Consider the following 15,325-nt stretch of genomic DNA (forward strand, 5'->3'; position numbering starts at 1 on the left):
CTATGCTAAAGCACGCTGCTTGCCTCCAATTAAGCTGCACTTAGCTAAAGAAGAGTTTGCCAAGATGGAGAAACTAGGCATAATTCGTAGGTCCGACAGTCCCTGGACCTCTCCGTGGCACTTGGTCCCAAAACACAATGGAGGTTTCCTCTGGCCTTGTGGAGATAACAGGCGGCTTAACACCACCACCATCCCGGATCGTTATCTGATACCTTATATTCAGGATTTCTCAGCTAATTTGCATGGAGCAAAGATCTTCTGCGAAACAGAGGGTGCAAGGCCATCACCAAGTACCAGTAGAGCCAGAAGACTTTCCAAAAACAACAATAATTACCCCGTTTGGGTTGTTCGAATTTTTACGAGTGCCATTCAGACTAAAGGATGTCACGGAATCATTTCAACGGGATGTGGTAGGACCATGTCTTCATTTACCTCAATGATGTTTTAGTGGCCAGTGGGACTAAGGAAGAACATTTGAAACATCTTCATATACTTTTTATTCGTCTTCAAAAGTTTGGACTGACCTTCAATCCAGATAAATGCATTTTTGGACAAGAAATGATCCATTTCTTGGTCATCGGATTACTCAGGAAGGGGCGACTTCACTGCCATCCAAAGTTGAGACCTACTACAGTTAAAATCCTGCAGGAATTCTTGGGAATGGTACGTATTTACCATCAGTTTCTTCCAGGAGCAACTCATATCATGAACCCTCTTTTCGATTTATTGTCTGGAAATGACAGAACTATCCATTTGTCTGAAGAGGGAAACAATGCCTTCTTGAAGAGGAAAGATTTGCTGACTCCTGCCACTATACTCAGCTATCCAGTTTTAATTGCAGCCACCGCCCTTTCTACAGGCGCTTCCAGTATGGACGTAGGAGGTGCACTTCATCACTATGTCAACAGGCAATGGAAACCATTAGGATTCTTCAGCCACCATCTTTGTGAATCAGAGAAGAAATACAGTGCTTTTGATAAGGAGCTTCTGGCCTTTTACTTGTTTACTTGACACTTATATGATTTTTTGGAGGGCAGAGAAGGCCCTTAACATTTGCATTTTCCAAGGTCACAGAGCCCTGGACATCGCGACAACACTGGCAATTATCATTCATTGCCGAATTCTCCATAAAAGTACCACATATTTCCAGAAAAAACAATGTTGTGGCTGATGCCCTTTCCCGCTCTGCTCTACTCGAGATTTTGTCAGTAGATTACAGTATTGACGAAACAGCTTTGGCCGCGGCCCAAGAACATGACCGTGAGACAAGCGCTTATTGGATTGCAATCATGAACCTGCAATTGAAAGATGTCCAGTTTGGAGTTAATGGCAAACTACTCCTCAATGGGACACCCACACCCAGTAGTCATGGAAACATCAAGTATTCGACTCTGTGTCTGGTCTTTTATATCCATCGATTAGATCGACCGTTTGTATGGTTTCTGACAGGTTCATGTGGCACATTCTTAAAAAATACGTTACACAAATGGTGAGGTCCTGCATTGCCTGCCAAAAGGCAGAAGTTCAGCGGCATAGCTTCACTGCAGTCCTTCCCAGCAGTTACTCATTGTATTGTTCATGTCCACGTGGACATCATTGGTCCACTTTCTGTTTCAAGAGAATGCCGTTATCTTTTTACAGTAAGAGACAAGTTTACGTGGTGGCTTGAGACTGTGCCTATGGTAGATGCTACTGCAGACATGTACTTGGGCGTTCCTCAGTTCTTGGGCGTCTCCTTTTGGTTTACCGGTGCATGTTACTTCAGATAGAGGACCAGAATTTATTTCCTTGCTGTGAATGGCTTTGTCTCGCTTGCTCAGTATAACAATTCATCATTTGAATGCCTATCATCCCCAGGCCAATGGTGGAAAGATTTCATCAATATCTCACGTCGACCTTCATGGCTCGGTTAGAGGGCCTGAACTAGGCTGATGAGCTGCCCTGGGTATTACTGGGTATTAAAACAACTCCAAAGAAGACCTCCAAGCTTCAACTGTGGAGCTCATTTATGGTGCAACATTGGCGGTTCCAGGGGAATTCGTCCCCTACCATTCCAACTCCAGCGATAATCCTAAAGCACTGTTGAGCAGGCAAAGGGAGATCAGAGGAAAATGGACTCCTATCTACCATTGTCACATGGAAAAGACCTGAAAAACTGCGAATATGTCTTCGTCTGAAGGTGAACACTTAGCCAACCTTTACAGACACCCTACGGAGGACCTTATAGGATACTCAGACAGACTAGGTCGACCTGTATTTTGGACATTGGAGGGAAGCCACAGTCATTCACTATTGACAGGCTTAAACCAGCTCATTTGGACAAGTCTTCCCACTGCAGCAACCAACAGTCCATCGCAGAGGTGGACAGACTAAAAGACAGTGTTATGAATCCAGAGGACCCCAAAACCCAGCAGCAATAGAAATTCACCAAGATAAATGGTTACTTAAACAATAGTTGATTGAATTTTCTTAAAACTTAAAAACAGAATCAAACTTTAACTTATTACTATCAACTTAACTTAACTCTCTTTTAATTCTCAGCACACATGTATGTAATGTGTATATGTTCAGGAAAGGTCTTTGATTCACAGTCCAATCTCACTCCTCCAAGTTCACTGGTATCAGGCAATTCTTATACTGTACACAGAATTTAACATTTATGAATTTTCACCAGACTCTCATGCTGAAAGGTGAATGGTTATCTCTCAGGAAGATTCTTGCTGGTTTCAGAGAGAGATTTGTTGCTCGTTTGACACACACACAAACTAATTTCCCCCGATCAGTGTTTTGCTGAAGAAACTTGCCCCATCATGGGTTTCCAAATGATAACCTCTTCTTCCAGGTCACCACAGAGTTCCTCTTGTTTCCCTTATTTCAGGAGAAACACTCTAGCCAGCTATTTCCTCTTGTAAGGACTACAAGGGATTTTCAACAGGTTGAACTCAGAACTCACAACCCCATCTTCAAAATGGGGTTTTCACAAGCCTGCAAACTGCCCATGTTACAGCCTCCAAAAGCCACTGCAGAACTCAGTTCTCTCTCTCTGTCTCTCTCTGTCTCTCTCTGTCTCTCTCTCTGTCTCTATCTGTCTGTCTGTCTGTCTGTCTCTCTCTGTCTCTATCTGTCTGTCTGTCTGTCTGTCTGTCTGTCTCTGTCTCTGTCTCTCTCTCTCTCTGTTTGCAAAACCACATGATCCCTCTCAGAACAGCAAACTGCAACGAGACAGATTGCTGGCACCGGAATCAGTTTCTGCCTGGCCATCTGTTTCTTTAAAGATAATAGTCCATTTACTCCACAACATCAGTCCAATTAACACCTACTTGTGAAGTTTCCATAGGCATTCTTCAAAGCTTCTGTAAAGTCACTGTGGACAAGAAGTCTCTCTTTCAGCAAAGCTCTTCCATTTTAAATGAGATGTCTTTTGTGAAATGATAATGTCTGCTTGTGAAGTGACCTACACCAAACCCGCCCCCACTATCCATCTCTTTTAAAACATATTTATATATATTATAAATTATAATATATCCCATAATAGCAGACAAACCTTTTTGCCAGTTCTGGGGGGCAGGGAATGTAATGGCGCTATGACAGAACCAGCTATGTGACATCAGTGGGTGATGATGTCAGTGCGTGTTGAGCGCGTGACTCTGGCTTTTGAAAGGTTGTGTGGGTGATTAAGAGTTAACCTGTATGATCCATTCTTGAAATGTGTGTGTGTGTGTGTGTGTGTGTGTGTGTGTGTGTGTGTGTGTGTGTGTGTGTGTGTGTGTGTGTGTGTGTGTGTGTGTGTGTGTGTGTTAAAACCCAAACCATTACCAAGGGATGATTTTAAAGTTCAGTCTCTGAAAGGTTTGTTGTTGATACAAAAATCTTTACTGCTGTTCGAAAGCAATTATGGAGTAAGCTTGAGGCATCAGATTTCTTTAAATTGTTGGTCAAAAAGCAATTGTGAAGTTTTTTTGAAACATCATGACATCAGACCTCTTTAAAACTCACATATTTCTTGTAGAGCTGTTTTCAGAGCAAGGTTTCTTCATATGAGTGAATTTTACCTCTCTTGCATGGAGGTTTCGGAATCTGTGTTCCAGATGATGAATCTGTCCACTCGTACAAAGAGACAGTGAAGTGGCCATTTTCTACCACAGTGATTTCACAAGCCCAGGCAAGGGCTATGTGAAGTGGCCATACAAAAATGGACACAGTAGAATCTGTCCTCTTTTTGAAGAGATGGTGAAGTGGCTAAATTCTTCAAAATCACTTTTCCAGTGTTCCTCCTTTTCATAAGGAGAACATAAGCAGCTTTTTGTTACTGCATTTGAATCCTGTGTTGCCTACAGGATGGTCAAGCCCCTTCTTCAAAGCTGTATTACCTACAGGATGGTAAACTACTTCTGGCTTCAGTTTGAAATTAATTCCTTAATATTCAAAATGTTTTCTCTCTTGAAATGTCTTTAGCACATGACACAACTTCATTGAAGTTCCTTCAAAGTTAATTCACATCTATATGCTAAAAGCAACTCTGTCCACTTTGACCCACTTCAAAAGAACTCGGCTCAGCTGCGCCATTATATCCGAAGTCAGTTTTTGTTTGCACAGGTGCTTCTCCTTAGCGAACACTATTGTTTTACATTTTCAATAGAGAACAATCAGAGGACTTTCATGACTGTTTATAGCTTTTTCAATTAGTAGTCAAGCTGTCTCTTAGCAATCAGACTTCCAGCAGAACCATGAATTAGCCGACTTTTCGCCTCTCAAAATGGTTTCTGTCAGTAAGTGCCTGTGTGTGACTCTAAATCCCACCCATAATTCCATCACATCCACCCTTCAAAAGCCTACAGGGTTGGAAGATTAGTTGGGTGTAGTTGGGAGGCACGTATTCTGTGGATTGGAAGGGCCTTCTGGCGTACTGCATCATTAAAAAATGGATCCCTCCTGATCTGGCTGATAGGTGGAGAAGGTGAGACGAGCTGAACGTCCTTCTGCTGCTTCTGTTCCTCGAGTTGTGGGGTGGTGGTGGGAAGAGATGGTGGTATGAAGAAAGCATGTGGTGCAGAGCAGAAGTGATAATGTGCGGGAAGTGGTCAGTAAAGGAGGGTGCAAGTTGATATGAGTAGAAAATGTAAATATCGACTGTTCATAGGCCCTCGTGTGCCAGATCAGCAGATGGAGGGGTGGGGCTGTGGGAATTGGATGGGAATGTTGGGAAAGGTTAGCTTGGCCAGCATAGTGGTTTGCGCACTGTGTTACAGTAGCAGCGACCGTGATTTGACAGGGGTTCGAATCCCGTGCTGTCTATAAGAAGTTTGTACATTCTCCCCGTGGCTGCGTGGGTTTCATGGGCTGAAGGGGCTTGATGAAGTGCTGTATGTCTAAAATTTAATTTGAAAAATGATTGTAAAGTGAATGAAATATGTTGGTGGGCCGTACCTGTCAATCACTATGCTGGTGATAATGTTGAGGAAGTATTCATCTCTCGTTGTCAGGGCAGAAAAATATGTGTGGCTATAAATGTTGGAACCTCACCATCAAGCTGTGGAAGGTACTGGTGGGACCACATAGAGAGTCCTTTGTTCGGTCACTTCAACAATTCCAATGTCAAACCAGCAGCGATGAAAAGTGTAATAACTACCGAATGTCGTGAAGTGGTTTGAGAGGCTAACCATGGCTTATTCATTTCTGGATTCCCATCCAGCCTTGACCCACTTCAATTTTCATACTGACCAAACAGGCCCACTGCACATGTCGCCTCCCGAGCTCTCCACTCAATAGACAATAGACAGTAGACTGTAGGAGTCAGCCAATTGGCCCATCGAGCCAGCACCACCATTTTTCAGATCATGGCTGATCATTCTCCATCAGAACCCATTCCCAGCCTTATCCCCATAGCCCTTAACTCCCCTCCCCACAAGAGCCTTATCTAACTCCCTTTTAAACATGTCTTCCCCCACCACTCTTTGCGGCAAAGCATTCCATAGATCCACTCTTCTCTGGGTAAAAAAAAATTCTCCTTACCTCCTTACCTCTGTCCTTTATTCGTAAACGATGCTCTCTAGTCCTCATCTCTCCTAACATTGGGAACATGTAATCTGATTTCACCCTGTCTAACCCCTTGATAACCTTATACACCTCAATCATGTCTCCCCTCATCCTTCTAAACTTCATTGCATATAAGCCCAGTCTTTCTAACCTTTCAGCACATGTCAATCCTGTCATCCCGGGAACCAACCTTGTAAATCCCTCTATAGCGAGTATCTCCCTCCTGAAATTTGGGGACACAATATTCCAGGTGGGGTCTCACCAGGGCCCTGTACAACTGCAGGAGGGCATCTATGCTCCGATACTCCAGTCCCCTCTTTATGAAAGCCAACGTACCATTCACCTTCTTCACAGCTGGCTAAACCTGCATGCTAGCTTTTAGTGACTGGTGTACGAGTCCACCCAGATCCCTTTGCATTACCCCACTCCCTAGTTTGATTCCATTTAAATAATACTCTGCTCTCTTATTATTGCCTCCAAAACAGATGACCTCACATTTGGTCACAGTGAACGTCATCTTCCATTCCTCCGCTCACTCCCCCAACCTGTCCAAGACCCTCTGCATTTTCCTGACATCCTCCTCACCCTTTACACTGCCAACCAGTTTAGTGTCATCTGCAAATTTGCTCATGTTGTGAATAATCCCTTCATCCAAATCATTTACATAAATGATAAACAACTGAGGACCCAACACCGAACCCCTTTCGTCACATCCTGCCATCCTGACCTGTTTATCCCAACCCTTTGTTTCCTATTTCTTACCCAATTTTCTATCCATGTGAGCACCTTCCCCCCCCCAACACCATGTTCCTTGATTTTGCCTACAAGCCTCCTGTGCAGGACCTTATCAAAGGCTTTTTGGAAGTCTAGGTACACCACATCCTCTGGGTCTCCTGAGTCCACCCTCTTTGTTACATCTTCAAAAAAATTCCAGAAGGTTATTCAAGCATAATTTTCTTTTAAGGAATCCATGCTTGGCTCGCTCTGATACTATTATTTTTGCCTAAGTGTTCTGCTATTTCTCCTTTTATGATAGATTCCAATATCTTCCACACCATTGACATCATTTCCTGTTTTCTCTCTCCCTCCCTTCTTAAAAAGCGACACTACATCAGCCACTCTCCAATCCATAGGCACCTCCCCCAAATCTATAGAACTCTTGAAAATGTCGACCAGTGCCTCCACAATTTCCAGAGCAACCTCTCAAAGCACCCTGGGATGCAGCCCTGGAACACCTTTGGGGCGCACGATTGGTGTATCAGTTAATACCACACCACCGATCGGAGACCGGGGTTCAAATCACATGCCTTCGGGGAGCCCCAACCTCCACTCAATTTATACAGCACACCAAGCTGCAAGCTGATCACCGCCAGAAGTAAGCACCTATTGTGCCATAGACAGAGACTTTATCAAGGCAGAGGTGCGACGACTCCTGGTGGAAGGTGTCATAGATCCCAGTAATGGCCCTTGGAGATCCCAAGTCCTGGTGATCAAAGGGAGAAGTAAGTTGAGAATGGTTGTGGATTACAGCCAGACCATAAACCGGTACACCCAACTGGACACCTACCCCCTGCCAAGGATATCTGACATGGTCAATGAGATAGCCTGCTACCAGATTTTCTCCATGATTGACCTGAAGTCTGTGTATCACTAAATTCACATCCACCCAAAGGAAAAGCCCTACATTGCCTTCGAGGTGGACAGGTACCTGTACCAGTTCCGCCGAGATCCATTTGAGGTCGCGAAAGGGGTCTCCGTCTTCCAGTGTGAGATGAATCGCATGGTAGACTGGCACAAGCTAAAGGTAATGTTCCCATATCTGGATAACGTCACTATCTGTGGTCGTGACCAGCAGGACCATGATGCCAACCTGGAGAAATTCCTTCAGACGGCTGGGGAGCTGAACCTCACAACAAGGAGAAGTGTACGTTCAGCACTTCCCGCCTCACCATCCTGGGATACCTCGTGGCCTATGGGGTCATCAGACCAGATTCAGAAAGGATGCGTCCATTAATGGAATTACCTCTCCCCCCAAGCTAAAGGCCCTCCGCAGGTGCCTTGGCCTATTCTCTTATTACTCGCAGTGGGTCCCTCGCTTCTCGGACAAGGTCCGCCCACTGGCCCAAGGTACAACTTTTCCCCCTCCCACCCGAGATGCAGACAGCCTTCATGCACATTAGGCAAGACATCGCAGATGCCAAGACGCAGGCCGTGGATGAGGACTCCCCCTTCCAGGTGGAGAGCGATGCCTCCGAGATAGCCCTTGCCGCTACCCTCAACCAAGGGGAGGGGGGGGCTCCCCATTGTCTTCTTCTCTAGGACCCTCCATGGCTCTGAGCTAGGGCATTCCGCCATTGAAAAGGAGGCCCAGGTGATTGTGGAAGTGGCCCGCCACTGGTTCCACTATGTGGCCAGCAGGAGATTCACCCTCCTCACTGACCAGCAGGCCGTGACTTTCATGTTTAACATTACCCACAAGAGCAAGAGCAAGAACGACAAGATCCTGCACTGGAGAGTCGAGCTGGCAACCTACTGCTATGGCATCCAGTTCCGCCCCGATAAGTTTAACAACTTCCCCGATGCTCTCTCTTGGACCTGCGCATCTATGCACGATGACAGGCTGCAGGCATTGCATGAGTCCCTCTGCTATTCAAGTGTTACCAGGCTGCACCACTTCAAGTCCTGAAACATGCCGTATACCATCAGGGATGTCAAGGACATGAGTGAGGCCTGCCGGTTCTGCGCAGAGTGTAAACCCCACTTCTTCCGTCCCACCAGGCCCATATCATAAAGGCCACATGGCACTTCAAGCGTTTCGGCATGGATTTTAAAGGGCCCCTGCCTTCCACAAACTGAAAAATCAACTTCCTCATGGTAGTGGACGAGTACTCACGCTTCCCTTTCGCTATCCCTTGCCCGGACACTTCCACGGCCACTGTCATCAGGGCCCTGGAGCAGATCTTCACCATGTTTGGCTACCCCGGTTTCATCTACAGGGACTGGGGTCTAGTTTCATGAGTGATGAGCTGCGCCAGCACCTGATGGCGAGGGGCATCGCGACTAGCCGCATGACGAGTTATAACCCGAGAGGCAATGGGCAAGTGGAACGCGAAAACTGGGTGGTCTAGAAGGCAGTCCTCCTGGCCCTCAAGTCAAAAGCATGGAGCGTTGAGTACTGGCAGGACACACTACCCGAGGTGCTCCATGCCATTCACTCGCTTCTGTGTACGGCTAAAACGTCTGTTCTCATTTCCCACAAAGTCGGTGACTGCAATGTCCCTCCCAGCTTAGCTCGTGTCCCCGGGACCAGTGCTCCCGCGTAAGTTCGTACGGACACACAAGGCTAAATCCCTGGTCGAGAAGGTCTTCCTCCTACATGCGAACCACAACTATGCCTACATTAGGTTCAGCAGTGCCAGGGAGAACACCGTCTCAACCAGGGACCTGGCACCAGCAGGAGCACCCACCATTCCACAGCATCCTTCAGCCCAGGACGATGCTGACCGGGCATACATCCCAGTCCCCAGGAAGCTATGGGGCGCGCAGGACATCCTTGATCACCAGGGGCCCACTTCAGCTGTGGGGGATGAAGCTGCCCCCGCACCCATCCAATACGACTCTCACTCGTCAACCCTGGCCCCCTCGGCCACCCCTCCGCACGGCACTACACCAGTCACTCAGACCCCTGCCGCCAGCCCCCCCACTTCCCCTCCAACCGGTGACCAGGAGCCAGTCCTACCATGATCACGGAGACTCCGACGGCCGCTGGATCGTCTTAATCTGTAAATAGTGTATTTGTAGAGTGGATACAATTTGTTGTTACTGCACCCCCCACCCCCACCCCCAAGACAAATTTTAAAGAAGGGGGTGAATGTGGTGGTACACCACCGGCCTACTGCAAGGGGCAACCTCTGTACCTGCAGGAGAGTAAAGCGGACAGGACTACACCTGGTCGGCTGTCAATCAGTCGACCTGTATGGATCAAGCCCATCCACCCTCCGGGATATAAGCCTGCGCCAGCCTCCGAAGTCTCTCAGAGTTACTGCAGCTACAGCCAGCCTGGCTCTGTGGAAATCTTTGTGGATTAAAGACGGTTGTACAGTCTTTACCTTGAGTGTGTCTGATTCTGGCTAACAGCGCCCTATACCCAACATCATTAAAATGAAGGAGATGAGCATTGACTTCGGGAGAGGAGTTGAAGTCCACATAAATGGTGCTGATATGAAAAGAGTAGAACCATTAAAATCCTTAAGAATAAATATCTCCAATGACAAGTACATCGAAGACATGATGAAAGTGCACCAGCGTCTCTAGACTAAGAAAGTTCAGTATGTCCACCTTGCCCCTCAACAACTTCTACAGGTGCACCATCGAAAGCAGACTGGCTGGATCCATCACAGCATGGGATAGGAGCTGCTCTGCTCAAGATCAGAAGTTATAGATCACAAGACAAATGAACGGAAGCGGCCACTTGCGCCATCGAGTCTGTTCCGTAAAACTACACTAAGCTACTATACACTAGTTCCAATTTCCAGCCTTTTCTCCATATCCCTTGATGCTCTCACTAATGAGATACATGTCCATTTCCTGTTTAAATACTCCCAGTGATCTCGCTTCCACTGCTGTATGCGGCAGTGAGTTCCACAGATCCACGACCCTCTGGCTAAAGAAGTTCTTCCTAATCTCTGTTTTATATGGATGACCTCCAATTTTGCAGATTATGACCCCTTGTCCTCGATCCACCCATCAAGGGAAACATCTTACCCGTACTCCACCCTATCTAAACCTTTCATGATACAAAATGCCTCTATGAGATCTCCTCTCATTCTCCTATACTCCATTGAATACAACCCAAGAGCTGCCAAACACTCCTTGTACGTTAGCCCTTGCATTTCAGGAATCATCTGAGTAAATCTCTTCTGCACCGTCTCCAACAACAGCACATCCTTTCTGTAAAAGTCTGAAAATATGAATGCCAGAAATCTGGATCTCCCGAGAATCCGGACATCTCGGCATATCTTGGCTTTTGTATGCGTGTGTGCAGGCACGCATGCATGTGTGCATTACATGCACATGTGTATTACATGCATGTGCGCATGCATTACGTGTATGCATTCATTGTGTCAACGCATACTGCCTGAGAATCCAGAAAATCTGAAAATATGGACTGACCTGTTCCCCGAGCAGTCTGGAATTTAGGATTTCTACTGTACACGGAAGATGCAGAGTAATTTTGACCTTGAAAAGATGGAGAGATACTTGGATAGGAAGGGTTGAGGAGGATATGGATAAAATGGAGGCAAATGGGCCTCGCCTAGAATGCCAACTTGGCCAGTGGGGGCTATGAGTGTTTTATGAGTGGATGAGTCTATGAGTTCTGGCTGACAGTTGAACTCACCACAGTTGGACACAGGGCCATCAGTACAGCAGGATGAATGGAGGTAAGGGTTCTTGCTTGGGATGGATGGCACGGTTAGCTGAGCGGTTAGCAAGACTCATTTGCAACGCCAACACCCGGGTTCAAATCCCACGCAGTCTGGAAGGAGTTTGTGCGTACTCCCCATGCCTGAGTGGATCTCCTCTGGGTGCTCCGGTTTCCTCCCAACCTCCAAAAGCATTCAGGGTTTATAGGTTATTTAGGCACTAAGGGTTCATGGGCTGGAAGGGCCTGTATATCTGTATATCAACTTAGGACCACAGGAAGAGCATTTGCGTTGAGTACAGGGACATTTCAATAGGATGCTGTAAGAATTGGAGGGCTTTCTTCATGGGGAGAGAAGAGATAGGCTGGGCTTGTTGTCCTTCGAGTGAAGGAGGCTGAGGGGTGACCTGATGAAGGTCTATAACATGATGAAAAAAAATAATTGGATAGAAAATAAGAACCTTTTTTCTGATGACGAAAGCTACGTTGGCTCTGTACAGGCATTGAACACCCTGTTAAATGATTCGACTGTGGTTTATTTTAAAATCCATGGGGTCTGGCCCCAAGATGACAGAGCCTATGTATGGCTGCAGACTCCGGGGAAGCAGACGACTGGCACATGCCATCAGAAAACGAGGTGACGACCCCTTGTTTGGGAAGGAGCAGCAGAGGAGATGATCCCTAAGGGGCGGAGGGCCAGTGAGGGGTTCTGCGGCTGAAGAGCGCATAGGTGGCGGGCTTTCGGGGAATCATAGTGAGGAACACAGGCAGGATGTGGGCTACTGGCGAAGGCGGCCGAGGGACTTGCACCAGGCAGAGACTGGCTGAACACATACCAGGTATCGAAACCAGGATGTGAGAGGAGGCTGAGGGGGCCAAAGGCTTCCTGATGGTGTCAGAGGTTCAGATCTGGTGCTCGGGTTGCCAATGGTCTGGACTGAAGGTTGTTCCGCTGCGGAAGCTGTGGGAGAACTGGAGGTAAATCCATGGACACTCAGTGACTCTGGGTGACTGTCGTTTGCTTCTCGTTCTCTGACTGCAAAGGGCACTGGACAATTTCTGTTGATGGAAAACCTTCATCTGTCTTATGGGAGATTAAAGCAAATTATGTGTAATATCACATTTTCTGTTTTATAGAAGAATCTTCCATTGAAAGTAGAAGAAATAGACAAAATCACACCATCTCAGAGGCATCTGGACAGGATCTTGAAGGCTTTGAACCTAATGCAGACAAATTTGATTGGAAGAGAATGACACAATGGTTGACATGAATATTGTGGTCCAAGGTGGCTTATTTTGTGGTGCATAATTTAATAAGGACAACTTATCAGGGACATTATACCTCTTCTTAGCTGCTGGTCACATGGAACTGTCCCGATTAGTACTTGGACAGGAAAAAGGAATCTCAGGGTTGTATGTGATGTCATTTATGTTCTCTGAGAGTAAATCGGAAATCTGGACACAATGAGGATCACCCATAAAGCATTCACTTGAAGTTGCTGTAAACTGACTGTTGAAATCGAGAATGACTCGAAGCCACCAGCTGTCTGCTTTGGCAGAGACAATTATGGGAACAGATTGAATTTAAGTTGAAAGAAAGATAAAGGGGAAAAAAAAATGTCTAACAGGAGTGAACAACTCGCATCATTAAATTGACAGGTCTGAATGCAACAAGAGAGAGATGCCAAATTGTTGGCATTTTCAATGGCGTGCTTGCTTGACAGAAATATTTGTCTCAGATAAATATCTAAGTGGATGCTTTAAAGTATATTTTAAACATGTTTAAACCATGTGATTTACCAAGAAATGTCAGCCCCCAGATTTGCGAATTTCCCTTCCTGTTCATCCAGCGGATATCGATTTGCACCGTCATAAATAAATGTAGTATTCCACCCTTTATCGTATTCTGAATCTCAGCAGATTTTAAATCAGGTTATGGATTATGCTGTTGGAGAGAAGATGACAGTGACAAATGCAAAGGAACAGAACTGAAATAAATCTGTTGAAATAATAACGGAGGCAATATTGCCTGCAACTGGGAGTACTTTGTTATGTGGAAATCTAAATGTCAAATAATTTTTTTTTCCCCTTGTCCAATTTACAGACAGGAGGCATCTCATATTGTGAACCACACAAGGGAACAGGAGAGATCATCATCCTCTAAAGAAATTAAAAAATAATTGTTCCTCTCAATCTTGATGAAGTTGCCATGTATGAGAAATTAAACAGTAAAAAAAAACAGGATTGGTGATTATTTTCCCTTTTTTCCTCACTGTCCCGATCTGCATTTAAATCTAAATCAACCTTGCCTTACACCAGGCAATTTTTTTCCATCTCTGTTTGCTTCTGGTGTTTGGGTTACTCACCATTACCGGAAATTAGAATTTTTATGCAGGTTTATTTAATGACTTGAATCCTCCCCCCCACCCACAGTTTGAGGGTTGCAAATTGGTTGTAAATGTAAATGTGGGGAGGGGGGGGTGGGGAGGGGGGGGGGGAAGAAAGCAACAGCAGATGCTGGAAATCTGCATTAAAATCCAAGAATGTCAGAAACTCAGAGAGCAACAGGAAGGGGAAGAGAGTTTAATGCTTCAGGTCTTCCAGCCGAAATGTGAAGCCTTGTTCTGACCACTGAGAAATGTGCTGGGGAAACTCAGCAGGTCAGGCAGGTCACACAAAATGTCAAGGGTCATCACTGTTTTGGGCCTGGGCCCTTTGTCAATGTCGGTTACTTTTACTTCCAAGGTATGCCACGTGACCTGGTGAATTTCTCTGGCTCGATGGTGTATTGCACGCAAGCCCAACATTGTCTTGTTTAACTCCATTCATAATCTTGTAGGCCTCTATTAAGTCACATCTCATCCTTCTTTGCTCCAACGAGTAACACCCCAGCTCTGTTAACCTTGCCTCATAAAGACGTTCTCTAATCCAGGAAATATCCGGCTAAATCTCCTCTCCACCCTCTCCAAAGCTTCAACATCCTTCCTGTAATGAGGTGACCGGAACTGAACACAATATTCAAAGTGTTTTGTAGAGCAGCAACGTTACCTCATAACCCTTGAACTCAATCCCCTGATTAATGAAGGCCAGCATATCACATAAGCCTTCTTTAATGGCCTATCAACCTTGAGAGATCTATGGATATGGGCCACAAGGTCCCTCTGTTCTTCCACAGTTAATAATCCCACCATTAACCTTGTACTCTGCCTTCAGCTTTGACCTATCAAAATCCATCCCTTCACGCTTATCCAGATTGAACTCCATCTGCCACTTCTCTGCCCAACTCTGCATCCTGTCCATACCTGGTTGTAAACAACAACAGCCTTCTACAATATTCACAACTCCTCCAACTTTCATTTCATTTGCAATCTTACTGATCCAACCGTCTACTTCTTAGTCCAGGTCATTTATATATATATAAAAATAATCACAGAGTTTGGACCCAGAACAGATCTCTGCAGAACTCTACCAATCACTGACCTCCAGGCAGAATGCATTCCACCTTCTACTACCCTCTGCTTTCTGAAGACAAGCCAATTCTCAATCCACACAACCAAGTTTCCATGGATCCCATGCCTCTTGAGTGAATCTACCATGGGGGACCTTGACAAATGGCTTACTAAAATCCATGCACCCCGCATCTACTGCCCTACCTTCATCGATTTCTTTTGTCTCTTCATCAAAAATCTCAATGAGGCTCATGAAGCATGATCTTCCCCTCTCAAAGCCATGCTGACTATCCCTGAGAAGACTATGCTTCTCCAAATGCTCATAAATATTGTCCTCTCCAATAGTTTGCTCACCGCTGACATAAGACTCACTGGTTTAGAATTGCCAGTGTTGTTAAACCACTGAATATATGCCTGG

Source organism: Narcine bancroftii, chromosome 2, assembly GCF_036971445.1.
Source record: "Narcine bancroftii isolate sNarBan1 chromosome 2, sNarBan1.hap1, whole genome shotgun sequence".
Lineage (NCBI taxonomy): Eukaryota > Metazoa > Chordata > Chondrichthyes > Torpediniformes > Narcinidae > Narcine > Narcine bancroftii.